The sequence below is a fragment of the Babylonia areolata genome, chromosome 18 (assembly GCF_041734735.1).
Source record: "Babylonia areolata isolate BAREFJ2019XMU chromosome 18, ASM4173473v1, whole genome shotgun sequence".
In the NCBI taxonomy this organism is placed as follows: Eukaryota; Metazoa; Mollusca; class Gastropoda; order Neogastropoda; family Buccinidae; genus Babylonia; species Babylonia areolata.
Window position 1 is genome coordinate 72,531,630 of NC_134893.1, and position 12,044 is coordinate 72,543,673.

General features: G+C 49.4%; 1 protein-coding gene across 1 annotated transcript in view; it reads right to left on the reverse strand.

The window, feature by feature from the left end:
- Positions 1-2,600: 2,600 nt before the first annotated feature.
- LOC143293063 (uncharacterized) overlaps positions 2,601-12,044 on the reverse strand; it is a 17,223-nt gene continuing 7,779 nt past the window's right edge. The window contains exon 2 of the mRNA XM_076603939.1: positions 2,601-6,382. The gene's annotated coding sequence lies outside the window, so the exon portion shown is untranslated. The remainder of the gene's footprint in view (positions 6,383-12,044) is intronic.

A 12,044-nucleotide genomic window follows, 5' to 3' on the forward strand; every position in this document is an offset into this window, starting at 1 on the left:
CAGCGGTTCCTTTCCAACGTGTCACTGTGTCACTGTGCTCAGTGCAGCGGTTCCTTTCCAACGTGTCACTCTGCTCAATGGGTTCCTTTCCAACGTGTCACCGTGCTCAGTGCAGCGGTTCCTTCCCAACGTGTCACTGTGCTCAGTGCAGCGGTTCCTTCCCAACGTGTCACTGTGCTCAGTGCAGCGGTTCCTTTCCAACGTGTCACTGTGCTCAGTGCAGCGGTTCCTTCCCAACGTGTCACTGTGCTCAGTGCAGCGGTTCCTTTCCAACGTGTCACTGTGCTCAGTGCAGCGGTTCCTTTCCAACGTGTCACTGTGCTCAGTGCAGCGGTTCCTTTCCAACGTGTCACTGTGCTCAATGGGTTCCTTTCCAACGTGTCACCGTGCTCAGTGCAGCGGTTCCTTTCCAACGTGTCACTGTGCTCAATGGGTTCCTTTCCAACGTGTCACTGTGCTAAGTACAGCGGTTCCTTTCCAACGTGTCACTGTGCTCAGTGCAGCGGTTCCTTTCCAACGTGTCACTGTGCTCAATGGGTTCCTTTCCAACGTGTCACCGTGCTCAGTGCAGCGGTTCCTTTCCAACGTGTCACTGTGCTCAGTGCAGCGGTTCCTTTCCAACGTGTCACTCTGCTCAATGGGTTCCTTTCCAACGTGTCACTGTGCTCAGTGCAGCGGTTCCTTTCCAACGTGTCACTCTGCTCAATGGGTTCCTTTCCAACGTGTCACCGTGCTCAGTGCAGCGGTTCCTTTCCAACGTGTCACTCTGCTCAATGCAGCGGTTCCTTTCCAACGTGTCACTCTGCTCAATGCAGCGGTTCCTTCCCAATGTGTCACTCTGCTCAATGCAGCGGTTCCTTCCCAATGTGTCACTCTGCTCAATGCGGTTCCTTCCCGCCAGAAAACAAAGTCCACCAGCAACAAGAAGGAAATAAAACAGCCAACAACATCCACCGCTGAACTGAAAGCCGAGAGGGATAGGAGCACTCTGTTTGTGCAGCTGTATCCAGCAGACAGGCTGTCAGGACAGATGTTCCAGCAGTCTGCATGCCTTCTTGCAGACATCTCGCCTTTGTCTCCCACGGGACAGGGAGAGGGGAGAGGGGAGGTGGAGGAGTTAGGGCAGGGAGGGAGATGGAGAAGGAAAGTGGTATGTGTGTGGGTGTGTGGGCAGACGCGTGGTAGAAGGCCCAAACAAAAAAAGGAATAAGAATAAATGAATTGAAAAAAAAAAAAAAAAAAAATCCAAAGTACACGCTTCAAAATTACGTTCTTTTCACATTGTACCCCAAAGAAATTGCACTGATCATACTGATCTGATAATAATCTTGATCAGTGTAGGGGGGAGAGGGATGGGGGAGGTGTGTGTGTGTGGGGGGGGAGGGGGGCTGGGGGGGGAGCGGGGTGTGTGTGTGTGTGTGTGTGGGGGGGGGGGGGGTCGGGGGGGGGGGAGTTCCGGACGCCGGCTGGAAAATGAATTTGGTGTTGAATTTTTACCTACCACCTGTCATTCACACTCCGTGTCGAGATCGGGGGAACTTCAGAGGGTAAGGCTGGGGGAGAGAAGGGAGTGAATCACTCACTGAACATCTGCCACCCCCCCCCCCTCTCCCTCCCTCCATCCATCCACACAGGACACAGCTGCACTGGGCAATATTCTGTATTAGCCACGAACAAACCAGCACTGTGTGAGAAACACAACTGTAGAAACTTTTTATTATATTTTATCATTTTGATAGAGGGGTGTTGGTACACTCTCAACACAAATTACGAAGGTCAGTTTCAGTTTCAGTTTCAAAGCGTGCGCCGGGACTAATCGATGTACGATACAACACATCTATTTCAAAATAAAAGAAGAATAAAAAAAAAAAGAAGCAGATGCCTGATTTATTGTAAATCAAACACGCTGGTCACACCAGCACACACACACACACACACACACACACACACACACACACACACACACACACACACACACTCATACACACACACACACACACACAAACACACACACACACACACACACACACACACACACACACACACGAATGGAACAAAAACTATTGTGATCTGGCACTTTTTTTTTCTTTAAAAAAAAAAATAAACAGAGCACTGTATCACTGCCTGCCATCTGTGAACTGCAATAATCATACACGTTCAGCGTCATGCAATGAGCCACAGCATCAAAATATTCTCTCTCTCTCTCTCTCTCTTTCACACACACACACACATACACACACACACACACACACACACACACACACACACACACACACACACACACGCATACACACAGGACACACACACACACACACACCGGCACACACACACACACACACACACACACACACACACGTGCGCGCACGCATGCATGCATGCACAACATTGTCCGAATCAGTCCATAACATTACAGAAAGAAATAGAGATTTTTTTTTTTACCTTGACCAAGACAAATGAAAGATGACGACCTTCAACATGCACAATGCTATTCACATTCAACAAGAATTTTACGCAGTTAACTCTCTCCATACGAACGGCGAAAGAGACGACGTTAACAGCGTTTCACCCCAGTTACCATCATCAATATATTGCAAGCTCTTATACTGAAGAGGTGAATGTTGACAAAGAATACCACAATTCTGACGACGGAAGCTAAAGGTTGGGTCATTCAGACACCCACTGGACATCCGAGGGGTCTGTGTAGAGGAGAAGAGAGGACTGGCCGTGCTGAGTGAGGAGAAGAGAGGACTGGCCGTGCTGAGTGAGGAGAAGAGAGGACTGGCCGTGCTGAGTGAGGAGAAGAGAGGACTGGCCGTGCTGAGTGAGTTAACCCTGCTGGCTGCTGTTGACAGGTATGTTCGGCAGAGAAGGGCTGTCACCCAGGGAGACAAGACTCGGATTGCAGGTCAGTCTGTCAGTCACCATTCTGTAGTGTTCGCTTTTTCCTCTTGGAATAACATCACCTTTGTTCTGTAAAACCATCTACATCATTGAAATGTTCACAAAAAAAGTCGGAAATGCAGTTTAAACTGATGCCAGAATGATCTCATTTCCAAATCCAACGGTGAATGGGTTAATTTCGCTAAGCTCCACACGTGAAGACTATAGCGTGCAGCAGTGCGGTTTTAGGGTGAGTTGGTGTATTTACAGTTATCGTTCACGTCAAAAAACAAACAAACAAACAACAACAAAAAACAAACAAACAAACAACAACAACAACAAAAAAACATGTGTTGATGTCGACGATGTAATGAAATTTCGACAGCAATCAGATACAGCATAGATGTCAGAAACGACGCCTTGATAACATTGAGATCCATAAGTAATAGTACTGAGGTAAGAAATGACGACAGAATTCAGTTCAGCAAACATAACGACCACAAGTGTAGTCAGAAATGAGACAACAGTGGTGGGAAACGACCCAAACTTGAGAAGAATCAAAGCCACGCACAGGAAAGAATAATAATAATAATGGTATTTATATAGCGCTGAATCTTGTGCAGAGACAAATCAAAGCGCTTTCGCTCCAGTCATTCACACGCATGCATAACTCTAAAACTGTAGAAACTAAAGACAAGGAAGGGCAGGCAAGGGAGGCTATTTTGGGAAGAGGTGGGTTTTAAGGCCAGACTTGAAAGAGCTGAGTGTGGAGACCTGACGAAGCGAAAGAGGAAGTTCATTCCAATCGCAAGGTCCAGAGACAGAGAAAGAACGGCGGCCAACAGTCGAGTGTTTGAATCTGGGTATGCGTAAACAGAGTGGATCCGAAGGAAGTGAAACAACGGCTTCAAAACTGACAACAGATACTGCAAGAAATAGGGCATGGCAACTTGACACGATGCTGGTATCAATGCCAGAGCCCTCTGGTCAGTGACACCACTCAGATAACACATGGTGACAGTGCAGTGACATCACTCAGATCACACAGTGACAGTGACATCACTCAGATCACACAGTGCAGTGACATCACTCAGATCACACATGGTGACAGTGACATCACTCAGATCACACATGGTACAGAGCCGTGAGATCGAGAGTGACGTCTGGAGATCAGAAATGAAGAACAGCACCGAGATAATGCAATGTATTGGATCATAAACGGTAACAGTCAGAAATAACACTGTGGTCAGAAACAATGAAGGCAGGGGTGAGACATGACGAAAGTACTGAAGTCAGAAAGAACAAAAGCGCAGAAGTTAAAAATGGTGATAGCATAGGTCAGAGATCACAGAACCAAAGCCAGAAATAATTAATAACACTGAGGCCAGAAATGACCATAGCGAAGTCAGAAATTGAATGGTGTTATCAGAGATCAGAAATGATAGCACCCAAGCCAGAAATATTATAGCACTAAGGCCATAAATAATGATAGCACCCAAGCCAGAAATATTATAGCACTTAGGCCATAAATAATGATAGCACCCAAGCCAGAAATATTATAGCACTTAGGCCATAAATAATGATAGCACCCAAGCAAGAAACAATAATAGCACTGACATCAGAAATAATGACAGCACTGATGTCAAGAACGACGATGGAAAAAGTGTCAGAATCCATGATAACACTATGGTTAGATACGATTATAACACGAAGTCAGAAAAGATGATAAATGTGGGTCAGGAATGATAACATGGAAAATCTGAATTGATAACACCGAGGTCAGAAATCATGGCACTGTGGTAAAATAAAAAGCACAAAAGAGGTCAGAAATGATGATTACAGTGACAGATTGCATAAAAAGCATTGTTAGTATAAATGGAATGAGCAAAATCACAACAGCGCTAAGCTAAGCGCTAAGGTCAGAAATGACAAAGGTGTTTCTATATCAGAAATGACGTCAACACGATCAGATCTAATGACGGTACTTAGTTCAGTTGGTGTCAGGGCAAGTTACAGGACGCAAGTTATTTCTGAGGTTAAGAGTTTCAGTTTCAGTTACAAGGAGGCAGCAAAGCGCGAGGAGTGATCCATATACGCTACACCACATGTGCAGAGCAGAGCAGATGTCTGACCGACGCATAAAGTCAACAGGCTGGTCAGGCCTTGAGAGTCTATCACATGAGTGATGTTCATTAAAGATCCCCCCTGCACCCCTCACCCCCACCCCCCGACCTACCTCCTTTGTTGTACGAGTCTGAAACTGCACATTTATGATAATACATAGGCCTACATCTATAGTTCACGTGGTAATAGGCCTACATCTATAGTTCACGTGGTAATAGGCCTACATCTATAGTTCACGTGGTAATTTGCCGCTCTGAACACATAACAGTTTCTCAGTAGGATACAACACATTAGCCCCAAATGAAGCAAGACAAATAAACAGACTGAACATGAGGTAAGGAATGATGATAAAGACTTCAGAAGTGACAACAAACCAACACACTTTACGATGAGTAATGCATGACTGCACTGAAATCACACATGACAATCACAAAGATGACACAAGAGGCGATAAATGTTGATGAGCACAATCAGTACAACACTGCCAGAAACGAACCCGAGCGCAATATGATCCAAACTTCTGTCAGAAAAGATGACTACAAGGGTCCAGAAATGCAAACACTGACGTTCGACATAACTAAGACAAAAAACAATTTTAAAAATGACAACAGCACCACAATCAGAAATCATGATACTGAGGCTTGAAGTAATATTATCACATCAGAAATTACTTGCATACGAAAAAGTCTGAGATTGAAAGATAATAGTATAAAGACAAAAGTAACCATATTTCTGAGGAAAGTATCAGCAACAATAATCAGGTAAGAAACGTAGTTCAACTGACTGTTAGTAATGGCCATTACAATGATAAAAGTAATCGTATTTTTTTAAGGAAATCATTGATAACAATACTCTGGTAAGAAACATGATACCACTGATACCAGAAACTAACACAGCAAACACAGAGACCACAGCACCAGGATACATGATATCAACAGCAATTAGACCGAGTCTTAAAGGTAAAGGGGTTAATGTTTAGGGTCATAAAGACTTAACTCTCTCCATACGAACGGCGAAAGAGACGACGTTAACAGCGTTTCACTCCAATCACCATCATCAAAATATTGCAAGCGGAAGGCTCTTATACTGAAGAGGTGAATGTTGACAAAGAATACCACAATTCTGACGACGGAAGCTAAAGGTTGGGTCATTCAGACACCCACTGGACATCCGAGGGGTCTGTGTAGAGGAGAACCGAGGACTGGCCGTACTGAGTGAGTTAACGATCACTGAGGCACTGAATTCATATCCGGTGTGTGTTGGTTACGGCACAGGAAGGTGGGGCCTTACCTTCTTTTAACACCGTCCTGACTTCCTCAACCACCAAAGTCACGTCATTCACACCTGGGTGGAGTGAGCAAAGTCACGTCATTCACACCTGGGTGGAGCGAGCAAAGTCGAAGAAAAAGTGCCTCTCCCCAAGGACACACCACCGTGATGAACCGGGGCCTCGAACCTTGATCACTGGTGAACACTGCATCACAAGTCCAACACCCAACCGATCGTGCCAGGGCGGACTCACAGGCCAGGTTTGACAAAACGATCACCAGACACAGAGTAAAAAGAATTTGAAACGAAGCTCAAGTCACACGAAGACCACAAACTGGCATCAGGAGCTGTGAAGTCAGTGACTGGTCACCAGCACAGCTAGACACGGACTGACAGCTCGCACACTCAACTGCGAGTCTGTGGTGGTGCCCTCTCGTTGAGTGGAACGGACACAGGCAACGGCACAGTGCTCACAATGCTCACAGACACACAGACACAGACAGAGAGACTACACCCCCCCCCCCACACACACACACTCACACCCCACCCCCAACACACACACATCAATGTTTCCGTCGCACTTTACCCTCAGCCTGGATGGTGGAGGTACACAGATCCACACAGTCCGCGAACGTGCCGGGAATGGGGGGAGAGGAGGAGGAGGAGGAAGAGGAGGAGGAAGAGGACGGAGAGGAAGAGGAGGAGGAGGATTGCCGGCTGACCACACCGCCACAGTCCACATCCGCCAGCCGTGCCAGCGCCATGATGTAGGTGGACGCGATCCTCAGCACGGCCAGTTTGGACAGCCGCTGGTTGCAGGAGTAGGACGGCACGGCTCTCCGCAAGGCCCGGAAGGCAGCGCTGATGGTGTGCACGCGGGTTCTCTCCCTTGCGTTGGCCTCCACGCGCCGCTCCCTCGTCATGCTCTTGTAGTTCTTCCGGCGGAACTGACGTCGTCCTCTGCCGACAACACCCTCCTCCTCCTCCTCTCCGGAGTCCCGCGCAGTTGGGGCTGGAGACTCTGCCGGGTCCCACGATGGAGTCTGCTGCTTCTTCTTCACTGCTTGTCGCTGATGATCCTGGAGTGGAGTCGTACCACGCTGTTGTCCCAGCACTGAGGCGTACCCCGGGTAGGGGAGAGGGCCAGGCAGGGGTAGGAACGGGTGGTGGTGAGGGAGGGGTACCGGGTGTGCAGGACGACAGGCGCTACCCGCCGCCAGGTAGAATCCCGGCAGGAGGCAAGCCGCCGCAGTGGCGGACAGGCCCGCTGTGAACATGGGGAGGGAAAGGGCCCTGCACGTCACGTCGCTAGCGTCGTAGTCCAGTTCGTCGGCTGGCCCTCTGCATGAAGAAGACGACGACGAACCCTGACGACCCTGTACGGACGAGGACCCTCGGCTTAACCGCTGAGCCACACTGCTACAGTTCACTTCTGCTTCTTCGTCTTCTGCTCCGTCATGATCCTCCTCCTCCTCCTCACTAGCACCACCACTGTCAGCAGACGCGGCTTTCCCACTGCCGGGAGACGCCTGCCCACAAGGACGCTTGACGTCTGACGAGGAGTCGCCACTGCCGCGTTTTTTCGGCTCGCTCAGTTTGCGTTTGTTTCTGCGTGTGGGGGTGGGGGTGATGGGGGTGGAGGTGTAGGGGGTATAGGTATCCAGAGGTGATGAACCACCACCACCACCACCACCACCACCATCTCCTCTTGCTTTGAAGGACGGTGAAAGGAGAGGGGTGGTGGAGGTGGAGGTGGCTGGAGACACAAGGGAGTGACCTCCCCTGTCATCACTCCCTGTGTTGACGTCACTCCGGACACTGGGTGGACGAGAGGTGGGGGGGAGGGGTGGGAGGGTGGTGGTGCTGTCCTGTTCCAGCTCAACGGACCCAGTGGCCAGGCTTCGGTCATCACTGGGGCACATCTCTCTGGTGGCGGTGTTGAGGTTTTACCCTGTACTGCTACTGCTGCTGCTGCTGATGATGATGATGAAGATGATGATGATGCTCGTCAGGTCAAAGACTCTTGGCTGGTTGTGAAGAGACTGTTGTCACAGTTCAACATGTTGGTCACCACATCACAAAGACTCTTGGCTGGTTGTGAAGAGACTGTTGTCACAGTTCAACATGTTGGTCACCACATCACAAAGACTCTTGGCTGGTTGTGAAGAGACTGTTGTTACAGTTCAAGATATTGATAATCATTTCTGTATGTAGACCACTTTTTTATGAGACTGCGTTACTTTTTTTTAATGTGAAATCAGACACACCACTGACTCATTGTTAAGTAAAATCATCCACACCGCTGACTCACTCATTGCTCAGTGAAATCAGTCACACCACTGATTCATTGCTCAGTGAAATCAGTCACACCACTGATTCATTGCTCAGTGAAATCAGTCACACCACTGACTCATTGCTCAGTGAAATCAGTCACACCACTGACTCATTGCTCAGTGAAATGAGTCACACCACTGACTCACTCATTACTCAGTGAAATCAGTCACATCACTGACCCACTCATTGCTCAGTGAAATCAGTCACACCACTGACTCATTGCTCAGTGAAATCAGTCACACCACTGACTCACTCATTACTCAGTGAAATCAGTCACACCACTGACCCACTCATTGCTCAGTGAAATCAGTCACACCACTGACTCACTCATTGCTCAGTGAAATCAGTCACACCACTGACTCATTGTTCAGTGAAATCAGTCACACCACTGACTCATTGCTCAGTGAAATCAGTCACACCACTGACTCACTCATTGCTCAGTGAAGTCAGTCACACCACTGACTCACTCATTGTTCAGTAAAATCAGTCACACCACTGCCCACTCATTGCTGAGTGAAATCAGTCACACCACTGACCCACTCATTGCTCAGTGAAATCAGTCACACCACTGACCCACTCATTGCTGAGTGAAATCAGTCACACCACACGACAAGCTGTTCAATAAACTAAAAGAGTAATCAATGTCCAGTGTGCTCCGTCAAGTTCCTTCTCACGGACAACTGCCCTCCCCGGGCCTTCAGTCACTCACACATCAATGCCACCACCCTGCACAGAGCTTGGAAGGCCACCGTGACCAAGGCGAAACACTCACAACGTCAACTTTCACTTTTCACTTTCACTTTCAAGGGCCGGGGTGTCTAGGCCGCGTGCACCGAGACTGTAATCCATATACGCGACAGCACATCTGCCTGAAGACTGACGAGAAGTATAGTGGAAGGAAATAGAAGAGACGCAGAACTTCACACATTGAGCACGCGCGCACACTACCACGGCACTGACAAACCACCAACTGCAGACCAGACAGGGCCGCTGTAACAACCACATGCACTGCACGCTGTTACGCTAACAACTGGATGAAGGGCAACATGCAATGAAGCTGTTATGTCTCCTGTGGCTTCAGCTGTTCTCTGACAGTGATGCAGTGAGGTGGGGATGGGGGTGATCGGAGGGGCGTGGGGGAGGGGTGTGTGTGGGGGTGGTGGGGGAGAGGGGAGCGAGAGGGCAACGCTCTCTTTCAGCGCCGTTGTGCGAAGTGTTTTGTGTGGGTGTGTGGAGGTGTGGGTATGTGTGGTGTTGGGTGGTGGTGGTGGTGGTGGTGGTGTGTGTGTGTGTGTGTGTGTGTGTGTGTGTGTGTGTGTGTGCGCGCGCGTGTATGTGTGTGTGTGTGCGTGTGTGCGTGCGTGTGTGTGTGTATGTGTGTGTATGTGTGTGTGTGTGTGTGTGTGTGTGTGTGTGTGTGTATGCGCGCGTGTATGCGCGTATATATATATATATATATATATATATATATATATATGTGTGTGTGTGTGTGTGTGTGTGTGTGTGTGTGTGTGTGTGTGTGTGTGTGTGTGTGTGTGGTGACTGTAGGTGAGTAGGAAGGAAGGAAGGAAGGAAGGAAGGAAGGAAAATATAAGCAACACGCGCTGTGTCCTATTGTGATCCTGTCAGCAGTGGTCCTGTCTTGACGAGGCCTTCACTTGCCGCTTCCTATCCATCACAATACACAACATGATGACATGTGATATGATATACAATGCACTGTCACTGTCTCTCCTCCAGTCCAAGCCTCTTCACACACCCCACCCCCGCCCCTCCACCAGCCCCCACATACACCCAGTGCCTAATGTTCGTCTATACCCCCCCCGCCTCCTCTGCTAGTTCTGATGGTTAGTATTCGGACCCCCCACCCACCCACCCAAACACCCACAGAGGGCAGCCTTGTTTGTCAGTTGTTCGATCTTCTTTCTCTCCCCTCCCTGGTTCCTTTCCAACGTGTCACTGTGTCACTGTGCTCAGTGCAGCGGTTCCTTTCCAACGTGTCACTGTGTCACTGTGCTCAGTGGGTTCCTTTCCAACGTGTCACTGTGCTCAGTGCAGCGGTTCCTTTCCAACGTGTCACTGTGCTCAGTGGGTTCCTTTCCAACGTGTCACTGTGCTCAGTGGGTTCCTTTCCAACGTGTCACTGTGCTCAGTGGGTTCCTTTCCAACGTGTCACTGTGCTCAGTGCAGCGGTTCCTTTCCAACGTGTCACTGTGCTCAGTGCAGCGGTTCCTTTCCAACGTGTCACTGTGCTCAATGGGTTCCTTTCCAACGTGTCACTGTGCTCAGTGGGTTCCTTTCCAACGTGTCACTGTGCTCAGTGGGTTCCTTTCCAACGTGTCACTGTGCTCAGTGCAGCGGTTCCTTTCCAACGTGTCACTGTGCTCAGTGGGTTCCTTTCCAACGTGTCACTGTGCTCAGTGCAGCGGTTCCTTTCCAACGTGTCACTGTGCTCAATGGGTTCCTTTCCAACGTGTCACTGTGCTCAGTGCAGCGGTTCCTTTCCAACGTGTCAATGTGCTCAGTGCAGCGGTTCCTTTCCAACGTGTCACTGTGCTCAATGGGTTCCTTTCCAACGTGTCACTGTGCTCAGTGCAGCGGTTCCTTTCCAACGTGTCACTCTGCTCAATGGGTTCCTTTCCAACGTGTCACCGTGCTCAGTGCAGCGGTTCCTTCCCAACGTGTCACTGTGCTCAGTGCAGCGGTTCCTTCCCAACGTGTCACTGTGCTCAGTGCAGCGGTTCCTTTCCAACGTGTCACTGTGCTCAGTGCAGCGGTTCCTTTCCAACGTGTCACTGTGCTCAGTGCAGCGGTTCCTTTCCAACGTGTCACTGTGCTCAGTGCAGCGGTTCCTTTCCAACGTGTCACTGTGCTCAGTGCAGCGGTTCCTTTCCAACGTGTCATTGTGCTCAGTGCAGCGGTTCCTTTCCAACGTGTCACTGTGTCATTGTGCTCAGTGCAGCGGTTCCTTTCCAACGTGTCACTGTGTCACTGTGCTCAGTGCAGCGGTTCCTTTCCAACGTGTCACTGTGTCACTGTGCTCAGTGCAGCGGTTCCTTTCCAACGTGTCACTGTGCTCAATGGGTTCCTTTCCAACGTGTCACTGTGCTCAATGGGTTCCTTTCCAACGTGTCACCGTGCTCAGTGCAGCGGTTCCTTTCCAACGTGTCACCGTGCTCAGTGCAGCGGTTCCTTTCCAACGTGTCACTGTGCTCAGTGCAGCGGTTCCTTTCCAACGTGTCAATGTGTCACTGTGCTCAGTGCAGCGGTTCCTTTCCAACGTGTCACTGTGCTCAATGGGTTCCTTTCCAACGTGTCACTGTGCTCAGTGCAGCGGTTCCTTTCCAACGTGTCACTCTGCTCAATGGGTTCCTTTCCAACGTGTCACCGTGCTCAGTGCAGCGTTTCCTTCCCAACGTGTCACTGTGCTCAGTGCA